This window comes from Nicotiana tabacum, chromosome 14, assembly GCF_000715075.1.
Source record: "Nicotiana tabacum cultivar K326 chromosome 14, ASM71507v2, whole genome shotgun sequence".
NCBI classification, from domain to species: domain Eukaryota; kingdom Viridiplantae; phylum Streptophyta; class Magnoliopsida; order Solanales; family Solanaceae; genus Nicotiana; species Nicotiana tabacum.
In genome coordinates this window covers 114,999,461-115,015,297 of record NC_134093.1, presented here as the reverse complement: position 1 = coordinate 115,015,297, position 15,837 = coordinate 114,999,461, and positions in this window count along the sequence as shown.

The window sequence follows — 15,837 nt, the reverse complement described above, 5'->3', positions numbered from 1 at the left end:
TATAGAACTGGCCTTTAAGTTTCGGTGACACTTTCTTGTCATACATGACTCCAGAAGCTAACATCTATTTCATCTACCCCACTCTTATACGGTGTGTGACATCCTCGTCAATCTCCCTATCCCCCTGGATAATTGACCCAAGGTACTTGAAACTTTCTCTCTTGAGGATGACTTGTGAGTCAAACTTTACGTCCAGGTCCGCTTCCCCCGACGCATCGCTGAACTTACACTCCATATATTTTGTCTTACTCCTACTCAACTCGAAACCTTTAGACTCTAGGTTCTGACTTCAAACCTCCAGCCTCTCATTAACGTCGCATCACGTCTCATCAATTAAAATTATATCATCACCAAACAACATACACCATGGCACCTCCCCTTGAATATGGTGTGTTAGTGCATCCATCGTCAGGGCAAATAAGACCATTGGTGCAACCACATAACAACCGAAAAATGCTCTGAGTCACCTCCCACAATCCTAACCCGAGTCTTATCTCTCGCGTACATGTCCTTTATCACCCTAATGTAGGCTACCGATACACCTTTCACCTCCAGGCATTTCCAAAGAACCTCCATAGAACCTTTGTCATACGCTTTCTCTATAGTTACATACTATAGTTATACATAGTAATTAGGCATGAACAATGAGCATTTCCTGCTCCGCCGCGCAGCGTTTGCTGCTTCTCCTCCATTTAATTGTAGTGAGATAGTTGTGTACTTGTGTTAATGTTGAAAAGAATTTGTGAATTTTTTTGTTGTATTTGTTGTTAAAACAAACAAAAAAGGTTTGATTTTATTTTAAAATAATTTTAACTTGAAAAAAGTTTGTAAAAGTTAAAAATTTATTAATTGAACGCCACTATATCACTTAACAAAATTAAAGACCATTATTATGGATGCGAGCACCTAATTTTTGACTATATTTAAATTTTTCATCACTTTTTAGTATGTAAATATTTGCTAAGTTTAATCTTGATATTTTAACCTTTATTTCACTTTTTAGTAGGTTTATTTGATAAAATTAAAAACTACAAAAAGAGACATTTTTTAGAGTATTAGTTTTATTATCATTTGCAAAGAAAGAAGAGTTTCCAAAAAATATAATTTTATCTAGTGTAGTACAATTTTTAAGTTAAAGGCTTTAAGAATTAAATATTGAGTGTAGTTATTTTAGCTTACTTTTTATTTACTTATTTAGCAGGAGTAGATTATTTTGCTTATTTATTATCAAGAAAATAAAATACTACAAAAAAAAAAAATCAATCATAATTGGCCACTTGTAAAAATTCTTCCTAACAAATTTCCACTTTTCTTGGCAGCTTCTCACTTGCACACACTTTTGAGGGCCTCACAATTCACTCATATATCGAGAGATCTTTAAAATTATTTTCACTTTTCACTTAGACACTTCATCTTAAGTCAATTACATTTGAACATCCCAATCACATCTCAAATATGTCATTTAAACACAAAATTCATAAGCGGTCAAACATAAAAAATATGTGTAATTCACTCGCCAGTGTGATTAATAAAAAAGGGGCATATGGATTTAACTTGAATAAATTAATAAAAAAAAAACTTTTGAAAAAAGTGAAAGCAAAACAAGAACCCTACCCAACTCTTGGTCATCTTCCCCAACACGTCTTCATCTGCCAAAGGAAAAATCAAACCCACGTGTCCTCTTCTCCACCGACTCACACATGTTTCTTTCTCATAATGTGCACCCCAAAATTAGTACAATAATTAATGGCATTCTCTCAGTGATGTTGCTAAGACTTTCGCAGCAATAGCCACGGTACCCAAACAGATGACAACGGAACGATGTTCTTTAAATCAAGTATTTTGAAGATAAAACGAAAAATAATGGAGTAAAACTAAATGCAGAATACATCGACAATTCATTAAAGTTGTCATCACTTTTCACTTTGACACTCCATCTTAAGTCTGTTCCATTTGAATACTCCAACCACAGCTCGAATGTGTCATTTAGATACAAAATTTGTAGGCAGCCAAACACAAAAAGTACGTAAAATTCACACGCCAGACTAACGAATAAGACAAGGACTGGTGGTTTTAACTTAAACAAATATAAAAATTTGGAAAATAATTATTGTCACGTCTCGTTTTCTCGCAAAAACGGGTTTCGACGTGAGACAACCCTTTTAAATGGGTATTAAAATAGAAGAGTCGTCACCTAACGATTTTGAGGTGCGTTAGGGCACCTATTCGCAAATAAATCTGTTTAACTAGTCTGTGTCACCAAAGGTCGGGTAGGGCTCAAATTACCTCAAACAAAAGGGTTAGGCACTCGTCGAGGTTCATAACTATGGGTCCCAGCCAAACTTTAAATTATGTGGATTATGTAATTAGGCTAGGTGATCAAATAAATAAAGAGAAATTTAGAAGCCGAAGAGTCTTATTAGAACACGTGAGAATTGGCACAAATCTTAATGATTACAAGGATACAATTACATTGATCTATGTTAGATGACTAAGTGTAAATAACAAATACATAAAGAAAAGAAGGGGGTCCTAAGTTTTTTAGCCTAAAGGACCACCCCGTGCAGCATAAATAATACTTCGCAACTCCTTTGAGATAGGGATTGCTCATATTATTCAGCGGGCATAAATTATCATCTCTTGCTACCCGATTACTATGTTAAAGTTGTTACCTAAAAGCGTTCTAATTCAATTATAGGTCGTACCCTATGCATGCACTACCCGTCCTACGCCTATGGCCCACGAGGCTTTGGACCTCTATTTGGGTTGTTCTAGACTTCCCTTAGGATGCTCAAAATGCTAAACTTAGCACACATTCAAAGAAAATGTAGGCAATAGACAATTTCAAGTTAACCTCTAGTTAGGCAATAGACAATTTCAGATGCAGTAGAGTCATTAAGTCCTATAGGCATAGTTTCTATGTGATTCTTATTTCCAGCGTTGTACAGGCAGCGTTGCAACTTTAAACTAACGAATTTGCAGATTAAAGGCGTTGCAAGTCCTATAGGCATGATTTCTAATTTTTTTGCGCAATAAGACAGTGAAACGATCTCAGAATTTCGAATTATCAGTGCTGATTTTATAGACATACTTCTTAGGCAGGTGACAACATCATATAGGCAGGATTTCTAGTAGTTGAGAATTATTCTTGATTTTATAACACTTTACTCCTATAAGCATATCATCTAGGCGAACCCGTGTAATGAAGAATAATAGAAGTAGTTGATTAAAAGATTAGGGTCCTGTAGTCAAGATGTCTAGATGGGCAGTACACTAAAAGTAATAGAAACAATAGACCAATTGATTATTTGAAGTTCTATATACATGGTTTCTAGGTTGACAAAGCATGTGTTATACATCCTATAAGCATGCTGTCTGAACGCATAGTAATAATATGGAAATCAAATATAGCAAATACTAACATGTTTGAGATAGTGTGCGAGTATTAGACAAATTAGGTGAGGTGTGTGCGATTCTTATAGACATGATTTCTACTAGCGTGCAAAAGTAGAGCAAGTTAAACAAGGTAGCAAATAAAGCGCGTAGACCCTATAGGCATGTTCTCTACCCCTTATGTAAGAATAAAGCACACACATTCCCCAGTTTCACTAACGCCCCAATTATTTGTTTACAAATTATTACATGCCTAAAATGAAGAGTACATGCTCGAATATTACAAACTGAATGAGTACAAACCCAATAAGCAGAGTAGGCCCAAAGAGGAAGAACCCAGCAACTTCAAGGTCTTTAGTGATCAGGGCAGGTCAGGGCCTCGATCAGTTCCCTATTTGGTTGAATGTTCAACAAAGAGGGCAGGTCACCAAGTACTCTCCTCACATGATTCTTGTCACAAGACGCAAGGTCTTTCCACCAGTCAAGTAGCAAAGTCAGGATATTCTAGACCATACCGAACCTGGGGATTTCGTGTTTTATTTTCTGCAAACAAACAAAGGTTAGCCCTTTCCCCCTCCAGATTTGACTACATACGCAATAATGATCAACACGTTGGCACATTTTCTCCAAGTAATGCACATAATATGATAGTTTCCATTGGGAATGTGAAAATCCCGTTGGACTTTGGACAAGAATCATCTTAGCGGGTTGTTACGTTAACAACGCTTCAACTCGTACTAGGTTTAGCATAATGTATGTATATTTCAAATTGGAGTATGGTTTCTAGAAGGGTCTAGACTGGTACTCCCAAGTAGAAAACTTGAGAGGGAAAGGCACGGGACCGTCGATTGCACCGTTGATCGACTATTCTCATGCAAATAAGCTTTTACGATTTAAAAGGGGAGATTTCAGGAAAGCGCGGGCATTCATCAAGCGCCGCTATGTTGATAATTGGCACAAGTGGAGTATGATATGGAGCATGCTTTATGCAAAAATAATAACACGTTGTCAAGTATTTGCATGATAAAAGTACGTAAAAGCAGTAAATAAAATAGTAAAAGTAAACATGAGGAGAAAAGAAAAGAAATACAAAAGAGAGAAGTTAGTTTAGCTCATGAAAAACATGTGCGAGAACGTAATGAAGCAGGTAGGGAAATATGGATGAGAGAATCATAATATAGCAATATTAGATAAGATGAAGGAGATGGAGAAAGATCATACATGTCATAGAAAATAAAGGAGAATAAGGGAAAGGATGTGCATGTAATAGCAGTTTAAGACAAAGAAAGTAATCCACATAAGTCAAGTTCATTATGGTAAAAACCTAAGTATATCCCCAGCAGAGTCACCGTGCTGTCGCGCCCCGTTTTCTCGCGAAAGCAGATTTCGACGTGTGACAACTATTTTAAATAGGTATTAAAAGGGATGAGTCACCACCTAACGATTTTGAGGTGTGTTAGGGTACCTATTTATAAATAACTCTGTTTGACTAGTCTGTGTCACCAAAGATCGGGTAAAGGCTCAAATTACCTCAAAGAGAAGGTGTTAGGCACTCTTCGAGGTCCACAACTGTGGTTCCCGACCGAACTTTAAATTATGTGGATTACGTAATTAGGCTAGGTGATCAGATAAATAAAGAAAAATTTAGAACACAACTGTGGTTCCCGACCGAACTTTAAATTATGTGGATTACGTAATTAGGCTAGGTGATCAGATAAATAAAGGAAAATTTAGAAGCCGAAGAGTCTTATTAGAACATGTGAGAATCGACACAAATCTTAATGATTACAAGGATACAATTACATTTATCTATGTTAGATGACTAAGTGTAAATAACAAATACATAAAGAAAAGAAGGGGGTCCTAAGTTTTTTAGCCTAAAGGACCATCCTATACAACATAAATAATACTTCGCAACTACTTTGAGATAGGGGTTGCTCATATTATTCAGCAGGCACAAACTATCATCTCCTGCTACCCGATTACTATGTTAAAGTTGTTTACCTAAAGGCACTCTAATTCAATTCTAGGTCTTACCCTATGCGTGCACAACCCGTCCCACACCTATGGCCTATAAGGCTTTGGACTTATATTTGGGTGGTTCTAGACTTCCATTAGGATGGTCAAAATGATAAAACTAGTGCACATTTGATGTGTGGCTATAATTCCATAGTTTCGTACATTATGTGCCTTGCATTTTACATGCTTTAATGATAAATTATACTTTATTTGTGCATAATGGAGTCTATTTTATGTGTATGTGAATTGGAGATGAAAGTAGAGCAAAAAGGATACTTAAACGTTGAAATCTCACTAGAACGAGGTTCAGTTCAAATCGGGTGGAAGAGAGCGGTTTAGTGGCTTTAGGGAGTCCATTGCATCAAGAGTATAGAGTAGTGTGCTCCAGAACAGTGAATAGGAGAGACCAGGCTTTAGCCTAGCGAGGCCAGCCTAAGGCCAGGCTGGACCAGGCTTTAGCCTGGCGAGGCCAGCCAAATTCCAGGCGTTAGGCTAGCGACGCCAGGCCTAACACCAGGTCCAATCCGAATTTTGAAGACTTAATTCGTTCCGGGTTTGACTAGGACCCGACCCACACGTTTAGGATTTCTTATACACATATAAATAGACTTAAAACACCACTTGGAAGGGGGTTCTTTCAGCAGCCACGTTTTTGGGCAGCTAGAGGCAAGAAGAACTGGTGGAATCACCCCCCTTGGAGTTAGAATCATTATTTCTACATCTTTTCATCTTTACTCTCTATTTTAATTATGCAAAATATTTGAGATATTGTTACTATGAATATGAGTAGCTAACTTCCTAATCTAGGGTTTTGATGGAACCTATTGAAGGATGATTTTCTTGTTACGTTAATATAGATTTGCCGTAGTATTTTCTCTATTTGTTCAACTATATTATTCTTGTGGTTGATTGAAGGGCCCTTTAATCAGCTGTGCCTATTTAGTATGTATTACTCGGGAGAGAGTGCATATTTAGGTAGTTGTTGAATAACATCACTCCTAAATATATATGAGGGATCAATACGGAGGTTTAAAGGTGGGATTAGGGTTAACGAAACCTTGGTGCGATCTGAGTGAGCTGTACTTAATGCCATCTAGCGTAATTTGGGAGAATATGCCTAGTAAATTATGGTAATTACTCGGGAGAGAGTTACGACAGTTAGAGTGCTCATGGTCGATAGAGAAAACTTAGGCAAATTTATAGGAAACGTAGCGGAAAGGATTCCGACAATTAGAGAAATCATAACTCTAGACCTCCTTAGTCTTGTCTATAATTTCATCCATGTTAATTGATAGTTTTAGTGCTTTCTAGTATTTGCTAGTTAATTAGATAAAAATAAGCATTATAATCTTTATAATTAGGAAATTATTTGGACTTGTGTTTCTTAGGGATATTAAACAATTGTAGTTAAGCCTTAGTTCTCTGTGGGATTCGACTCCAGACTTGTAAACCGGATTATATTTGCAACGACCGCTTAGTCCTTTTTATAAGGCATAGTTGGACGTGATCAAATTTTGGCGCTGTTGCCGGGGAACTAACGGTGTAGATGTAGGTGTACATATTGCTAGGTTGCAAGTTTGAACCTTTTTTTTTCTTGTATTTGAATTTTTTTTATTTTTGTTTTACTTGTTGATTTTAGAAACATGGCATCTTGGAATTATGACAGTTTTGATGTTGGTAATTCTACTATTGATCCTCCTTATGCATATTGTGGAGGAAACCACCCATGGCAAAATTATCAAAATATTCTTGAGAGCGAGTTATGTGCACCAACTCAATCTTATGTGTGGAATGTGTGTGATATGTGTGGTGGTCAAGATGGTCACTTTCATGGTTGTGCTTATATATCTTATCCTCCCCCAACCCCTTACTTTGATGGTTCTACATTTTCATGTGAAGTGAATAAGAACAAAGAATCTTGGGAAGCGGACCTGAAGGAGATCAAAGATATGTTAAAGGGCCTCATGGAACAATATGATGAGAAATTACTACAGATACAAAGGCAAGAGACAACTATTCACAACTTGGAGATTCAAGCTAATAAACTAATTGAACCTTGTAAAGTGCAACAAGCTTACATTGTGGATAATAGCCAAGAAGAGCATGAATGGGCTACAGAAATTGCCATTATAATGGAGGAGTTAAGAGTAGAATTTGACCAAACCAACCAACTAGAATTTGATGATGCCGATTTTGTAGAAGAGATACTAGAGTCAAGCAAGTACATTGAAGATACATATTTAGTTGACTCTAGTGTCATTAGTATTGAGGATGTAGACAGTCCCAATGCTCATGTAGTTAAACGCATTGGTCCACACTCCAAGCATTTTTCCACATTGTGTTTGGATGATGATATAGAAATAGAGTCATCCGAGCCACTTGAGGAGTCAAGGAATGAGGAACAAGGCGCCTACATTCTGAAATGCTTCTTGCCAGAAAGTCGGGAATACACATCTTATCTAAAGGCCAAGAAGTGCAGAATACTACATTGTTTTATTGGGCCAGGCAGATTCATTCCACCACCCCAGGAGCATGATCATAGAGCAGAATCAAAACTTAGGGTCCAATTCATATGTTCAAAGTGGAGGCAGAAAGTGATTCGTGTCGTGCCGCGACGTTAAATCAAGCGCTTGTTGGGAGGAAATTCAGCTTTACTGCTTTATTTTTTTTATTTTTTTTATTTATTATTTTTGTAGTGTCGATTTTTGCTTTTCTAGGAGCATGGAAAGCAAAGCTATTGGAAGGATGCAACAGCAAACCAGATGGTTGGAACTAAGTGTGAGGTACCCGCACGAAAGACCAAGCCTGGGAGAAGTCTGAGTACCCCATGAGTTGCTAGTGCTTCGGCCTTTGGCCTACCAAGGAGTCTCTTTTACCCTCTTATTAGTTATGGTGTGCATTGGGGATAATGCACAATTTTAAGTGTGGGGTGAGGAGATTGTCTAGGTGACTTTCTATGCTATTTTAATTATGTTAGTTTAATTGAATTTCTTTTTTTTAGAGAACAGAAATAGAAAAGATTGGACTTTTCCTGATGAGGGATCTATTAGACAATTTTCTTGAGGGATTTAAGTCAAAAGGAAAAAGACAAAAAGATTTTCTTTTGCTAGGTAGTGTAGCAATTTCCCCTTGGTTTTTCTTTGTATCATGGTTCTTTTCCAAGAGTTTTGTTTGAACCAGGTATAGTTAGTTTTATTTGTTTTTAGGAATAGGAACCATTGTGCCATGAATTGAATTGAAGCAATATCTCTTAGCTTTGTTATGCCTTGAGAATAGTTAGTACTATGGTTGTGACGCTTAGGGGTTTTGACTCTTGCATAAGTACCTTAAATCGTAGATTCTTAATTTTGCTTAACTGCTTTGACTGAAGCGTCGCGATGAAACTGAGTGAGTTATGTGCCATGTCTGTGTGAGGTTTTGTATGTATTCTATGCATTGCATTTGATGTCTAGAACTTGCCCCGTATGTTTGCAAAGCGAAATAGTAGTATTGTTCAGTCTAGGAAGTGATATGAGCGTTTCTTTGTTAAGCCATATATATAATGTTTACCCACCTAAATGTTATGTACCGTAGTTAACCCCGTTGAGCCTATAATCTTATTTCTTTGGTAACCGCATTACAAGTCGTACCCCTTTGTTTTAATCGACCATATATTTGAACCTTTTCACCTCTCATGAGCACTTGAATTGTTATGAACTTTGTAAAAGTTAAAGTGTTGGGTGGTTGGTTCGGCTTTGGCGTGGAACTAATGAAATAAGGAGAAAGGTGCATTGTTTTGAAAAAGTAAGAGCCACTTGAATTGAAAAAAAGAAAGAAAAGAAAAATTAGTTGTATTGCTGTGAAAAATATCCCTTGATAGTGGTGACTCTTGATATAATTGTGCTTAAAAAAATATGGAGTTAATATATATTGAGGTGAAGGTGGAGTTATGGTTTGACATAAGTATGGGATGTGTGTTAAAGTATATGTATTAAAGTGCTTAAGGGAGGTGTAGTCACTCATATCCAAATGTATACTACCTGACCCGCAACCTACATTACAACCAATGAAAGTCCTACTTGATCTTAGACTGAATGAACTCGATTAGTAGAGTATTACACTACGGGCAAGCCTATGGTGTATCTTTTGTAGCATATGAATGTTATTTCTGAGAGCGAGTGAATTCTTCCTATATTGAGTTCCTACGGTCTTAAAATTCATTGTGTGTGGAACTAATCTCTTTGATTGGGTGAGGGCACATGATTCATAAAGAAAAGGTAATGTTGTTGACATCCATGTTAGAGTAAGTAAGTGAATTGTGAATAAGGCATGGTATTTGTGAGTTGAATCTTGAGGCGAGTATGGTGCTTAAACTATTTTAAAAATTCTTGGTGTAATGAGTTAGGAGAATTGCTTAAAAAGGCCGTATCTATAAGTGTAGTTTGATTGCTCGAAGACGAGCAAACTTCTCTCTTTTGTATTTCTTTTCTTTTCTCCTCATGTTTACTTTTACTATTTTATTTACTGCTTTTACGTACTTTTATCATGCAAATACTTGGCAACGTGTTATTATTTTTGCATAAAGCATGCTCCGTATCATACTCCACTTGTGACAATTATCAACATAGCGGCGCTTGATGAATGCCCGCGCTTTCCTGAAATCTCCCCTTTTAAATCGTAAAGGCTTATTTGCATGAGAATAGTCGATCAACGGTGCAATCAACGGTCCCATGCCTTTCCCTCTCAAGTTTTCCACTTGGGAGTACCAGTCTAGACCCTTCTAGAAACCATACTCCAATTTGAAATGTACATGCATCATGCTAAACCTAGTACGAGTTGACGCATTGTTAACGTAACAACCCGCTAAGATGAGTCTTGTCCAAAGTCCGACTAAATTTCCACATTCCCAATGGACATTATCATATTATGTGCATTACTTTGAGAAAATGTGCCAACGTGTTGATCATTATTGCGTAAGTAGACAAATCTGGAGGGGGAAAGGGCTAACCTTTTTTTGTTTGCAGAAAATGAAGCACGAAATTCCCAGGTTCGGTATGGTCCAGAATATCCTGGCTTTGCTACTTGACTGGTGAAAAGACCCTGCGCCTTGTGACAAGAATCATGTGAGGAGAGTACTTGGTGACCTGCCCTCTTTGGACAATGAAAGTTGTCTTTGGATGATGAGGATGATGTCCATAGACCATGATGTCCTGGGCCATGAATCGCGTGATAAAGGATTCGCAGGACATGAAATGATGTTCTCGATCCATGAGAATGGTGCCTTTGAACCATGACTCCTTTGAATAATGATGTGCAATATTGAGAGGTCCTCAGGCCATGGCATGGTGTCTTCCAGCTATACAGATGATGCCTTCAGACTATGACACCTTTGGACAAAATGGCGTTGTTTCAACCCATGAGATGCAAATACATGATGCTTGGTCATATGTGAAGCGAAACAAGACAGAGCTTAGTCTTGTGTAAGATTGGGGCAGAGCTTAGCCCCGGGAAAGTAGAAAATAGTGCTAGATTTCAAGTAGCATAACGGAGGTAGCATTTGGTATTATGAAAAGATAAGGTGATGCGTAGCCTCATTCAAGGAAAAGGGCACAGTGCTTAGTCTCATGCAATTAGGAGACATTGCTTAGTCTCATGCAAGGAAAGACAGAGCTTTGCCTTATGCAATTAGGGAGGTAGTGCTTAGCCTCATGCAAGGAAAATGAGACAGTGCTTAGTCTCATGCAAGTAAAAGGAGACAATGCTTAGTCTCATGCAATTATGAGACAATGCTTAGTCTCATGCAAAGAAAGGAAGAGCTTAGCCTTATGCAATTAGGGAGGCAGTGCTTAGCCTCATTCAAGAAAAGGAGACAATGTTTAGTCTCATGTAAGGGAAGGCAATGCTTAGCCTTATGCAATTAGGGAGGCAGTGCTTAGCCTCATGCAAGGAAAAGGATACAGTGCTTAGTCTCATGCAATTAGGAGATGGTGCTTAGTCTCATGCAAGGAAATGAGACAGTGCTTAGTCTCATGCAAAGAAAGGCAATGCTTAGCCTTATGTAATTAGGGAGGCATTTCTTAGCCTCATGCAATGAAAAGGAGATAGTGCTTAGTCTCATGCAAATAAAGGCAATGCTTAGCCTTATGCAATTAGGGATGCAATGCTTAGCCTCATGCAAGGAAAATGGGACAGTGCTTAGTCTCATGCAAAGAAAGGCAATGCTTAGCCTTATGCAATTAGGGAGGTAATGTAACGACCCGACCGGTCATTTCGAGAGTTATAACCCTGTTTCCCCTATTTCTGCTTTCTTTTATGCTTTTCAGCTATATTATGATATACTAGGTTAGTTGGTTCGAGTCCAGAGTGGTTTCAGAGTGGATTGAGATACTTAGTCTCTAAAGTAGAAACTTAAGTTAGAAAAATCAACCGGATGTTGACTTATATGTAAACAATCTCGGATTTGAATTATGGTGGTTCCATTAGCTTCTTTAGGTGATTTTGGACTTAGGAGCGCGTCCAGAATGTGATTTGGAGGTCCGTAGTGGAATTAGGCTTGAATTGGCGAAAGTTAGAAATTTGGCGATTACGGTCGGCAATGAAAAATTTAATATCGGGGTCGGAATGGATTTCCGGAAGTTGGAGTAGGTTCTTGGTGTCTTTTTTGTCGTGTGTGTAAATTTTGAGGTCATTCAGACGTGGTTTGGTTAGTTTCGGCATCGATTGTCGAATTTGGTACTTTAGAAGTTCTTAGGCTTGAATACGAGGGTAATTTGGTGTTTTGATGTTGTTTTGAGTGTTTCAAAGTTTCGACTAAGTTCGTATGTTGATATATGAGTTTTTAATATGTTTGGTTGAGGTCCCGAGGGTCTCGAGGTGATTCCGGATGGTTAACGAATTGTTTGAAGTTGGGAAATGCAGCTGAAGCTGCTGCTACTGGTATTTCTGCACCTGCTGGGTCCGCATGTGCATAGGATAGGTCGCATCTGCGAGTTCGCAGATGCGGATGGATGACCGCAGAAGTGAGGAGGTCAGGCAGTGGCCGCTTGTGCGAGGTTTTTTCCGCACCTGCATGGTCGCAGATGCGGATACGGAGCGCAAGTGCGAAATTTTGGGGTTTAATGATTTTCCGCAGGTGCAGAGGTTTTTGCGCAGGTGCGCATATTTGGCCGCAGGTGCGAAGGGCCTAGGCAGAAACTATAAATTGAACACTTCGTGAATTTTGGTTCATTTCCACCATTTTCAAGTCGGTTTTTGGAGCTTTTGGAGTGATATTTGAAGGGGATTCAAGGGTATTAACTGAGGTAAGTTGCTTGAGATCTATTATCATTACCTATGGTGTTTTCCCGTTAATTTCTCACCTAATTTGTAGGACTTTTGGAGTGAAATAAGGGGTTAGGGCCTGGGATTTTGGAGAGAGTAATTTGGGGATTTGAGGGACCAAATGAGGTCGGATTTTGATGAATTTAGTATGGGTACACTCGGGAGTGAATTGGCTTTGAGGTTTTGTTTCGGATTTCGAGACGTAGGCCTGGAGGCCGGATTTGAGCCAATTTCGGGATTTTGGTCTAAATTGGTAGTTTTTCTTGTGGAATTCATGCCTTTAGCATAAATTGATGGTATTGTACTGATTGTGAATAGATTCGGAGCATTTGGAGACCGAATCAAGGGGCAAGAGCATCGCGGAGTAGGGATTTGACTCGGATTGAGTAAGTAACAGTTTTAAATCTGGTTTTGAGGGTATGAAACTCTGGATTATGCGTTATGTGATTGGTTTGGAGGTGACGCACATGTTAGGTGACGGGCGTGCATCGTAGGACGCCGTGAGGGATCGAGATCCGGTCCGTCCCGGGAGACTGTGAAGTTTAATAGCCTTTAATTGTGTTTACATGCATTCCTCTCTACTAGAACTTGACTTCTTTCATGTTAGAAATTATGCTTAGGCTATATTCCTACTCATGGTAGTTATACTCAATCATAGTGATTTCTGTACATGTTTACCTCAGTCTCTGTTATTTGTTTTCCCTGATGATATACTGTAACACTTTGATTTGGGCTATTTTTCCTTTCTTTATTGGGAACTGTGATACTTGAAAGATTCATGACTAAGTAAGGCCGAGGGCCTGGTTGTGAGGTATTGTTATATGGCACGTGAGTTGTCCGTGCGGATCATTATGTATATACTATGGCACGCGAGTTATCCGTACAACATGTGAGTTATTCGTGTAGATCTATATTATAGCACGTGAGTTGCCCGTGCAGTACGTGAGTTGTTCGTGCGGATTAGTGCTTGGGCTGTAGGAGCCCCTCATGAGTCTGAACACCCCAGTGAGTGTAGGTACCTATTGAGAGTGTGTATTGAGGGCTGAGAGCCGAGAGTGTGAGCTGTTGAGATGGGTTGAGTGACTGCTGCCTTGAGAGGCTGTATTTGCTTTTATTTATTATTGCACTTAGTTGTTATCTATTGTTGTTGTGAAATTTCTGGAAGATTCATATCTATTTTACATGAGCACGAACTGATTTGACTTATACCACAGGATTTGAAAGCATGTTCACTCTTTACTGAAAACTTTTAAAATGAACTGTACTGTATAGCTCGTCACTGTTTCTCAGTTCCTTATTTATTTCTGTTACTTGCTGAGTTGGTTGTACTCATGCTACACCCTGCACTTCATGTGCAGATCAGGTGTGTTTGATCACTGAGATCATTGAGTTTGGGCGCCATCGAGTACCAGAGACTATGAGGTAGTTGCCGGCGTCCGCAAGACCTTGTCTCTCCTTCTATATTTCTTTCTGTCTTGTATTGATACTTAGACACTGGTCGTATTAGTTTAGTTATCTAGATGCTCATGACTTAGTGACACCCCGATGTCGGGCTATATTTTTTCCGCACTTATGTTTTTATTTGGGTTTCACCCCGTATTTATGAAAAACGCTGGATGTTTTAAATGTCTTAATTCACTTCTGTTAAATTTTGAAAGAGTTTTGGAATGGCCGGCTTTCCTAGTACCACGATAGGTGCCATCACGACGAGTTAGGTTTTGGGTCATGACAAGTTGGTATCATAGCCTAGGTTATATAGGTCTCACGAGTCATGAGCGAGTTTAGTAGAGTCTTGCGGATCGGTGCAGAGACGTCTGTACTTATCTTTGAGAGGCTGTAGAACTCTTAGGAAAATTTCACATTCTTGGATTCTTGTCGTGCGGATATGTTTATTCTGGTAATTAAACACATGTTGTTTCATTCTCTCAAAGATGGTGAGGACTCGTGCTACCGGTCAGGAGGGCTAGCCACCAGTACCACCAACCCGTACAATAGCTGGGGCAGTACTTGCACATCCACTAGTTGTCCCAGATCAGGACCAGGTTCCAGTTGTTGATGCACCAGCTCAGACATCACTTGTGCCTATTATGATTCCAGGCCTCCAGGAGGCCCTAACTCAGATTCTGACAGCGTGTACCGGCCTTGCTCAGGCGGTCTTTATCTCAACAGCCACAACCACTTCTCAGGCCTGGGGAGGCACTCAGACTCCCACCTCTCGCACACCCGAGTAGGTTGTTCAAGGATTTCAAGCACTGGGGGCACCACCAACCCAACCGGTTCCAGCTGCTCAAGACTATGTGGTTCGTGTTATGCCTGAGGATGATCAGCGTAGGTTGGAAAGGTTTGGGAGATTCCATCCTCTACCTTTCAGTGGCACAGAGAGAGAGGATGCCCAGGATTTCTTGGACAGATGTCAGAGGATACTCCGTACAGCTGGTATTCTGGAGACTTGTGGGGTCTCATTCACTATTTTTCAGTTTTCTGGAGCTGTACTCAAATGGCGGGAGACTTACGAGAGGTGTAGGCCTATTGGCGCAGCACCCCTTACTTGGCAGTAGTTCTCCGTGGTCTTTTTAGAGAAATTTGTGCCTTAGTCCCGCAGAGAGGAGTTGTGCAGACAGTTTGAGCAGCTTCGCTAGGGTGATATATTTGTGATGCAGTATGAGATGCGATTGTTGGAGTTGGCCCGTCATGCTATCTGGTTGGTTCCACAGACAGGGAGAGGATCATGAGGTTTATAAATTGTCTCATTTTTTAGCTACGGTTGCTCATGACCAGAGAGAGGGTGTTTGGTGCTACCTTTGATGAGGTTGTCGACATTGCTTGGCAGATTGAGATGGTTCGTGATTAGGATAAGGGTGAGAGGGAGGCCAAGAGGCTTCGTGGTCAGGGTGGATTTAGCGGTGCTCCTTTTGGGGGTCAGTTCCAGAACGGTAGAGGTCGTCATTTCAGACAGGCTCAGTCAGCTCGGCCATTTCACCGTGGTGCATCATCTGGCCATGGTTCTCACAGTCATCAGCAGGGCTAGTCATAATTCAGTGCACTACCAGCGCAGAGTTCTCATCATGCCCCCGCCCGCTCAGGTATCCTCGGGTAGTTCTTTTGGGCATTAGGAGCAACAGTTTC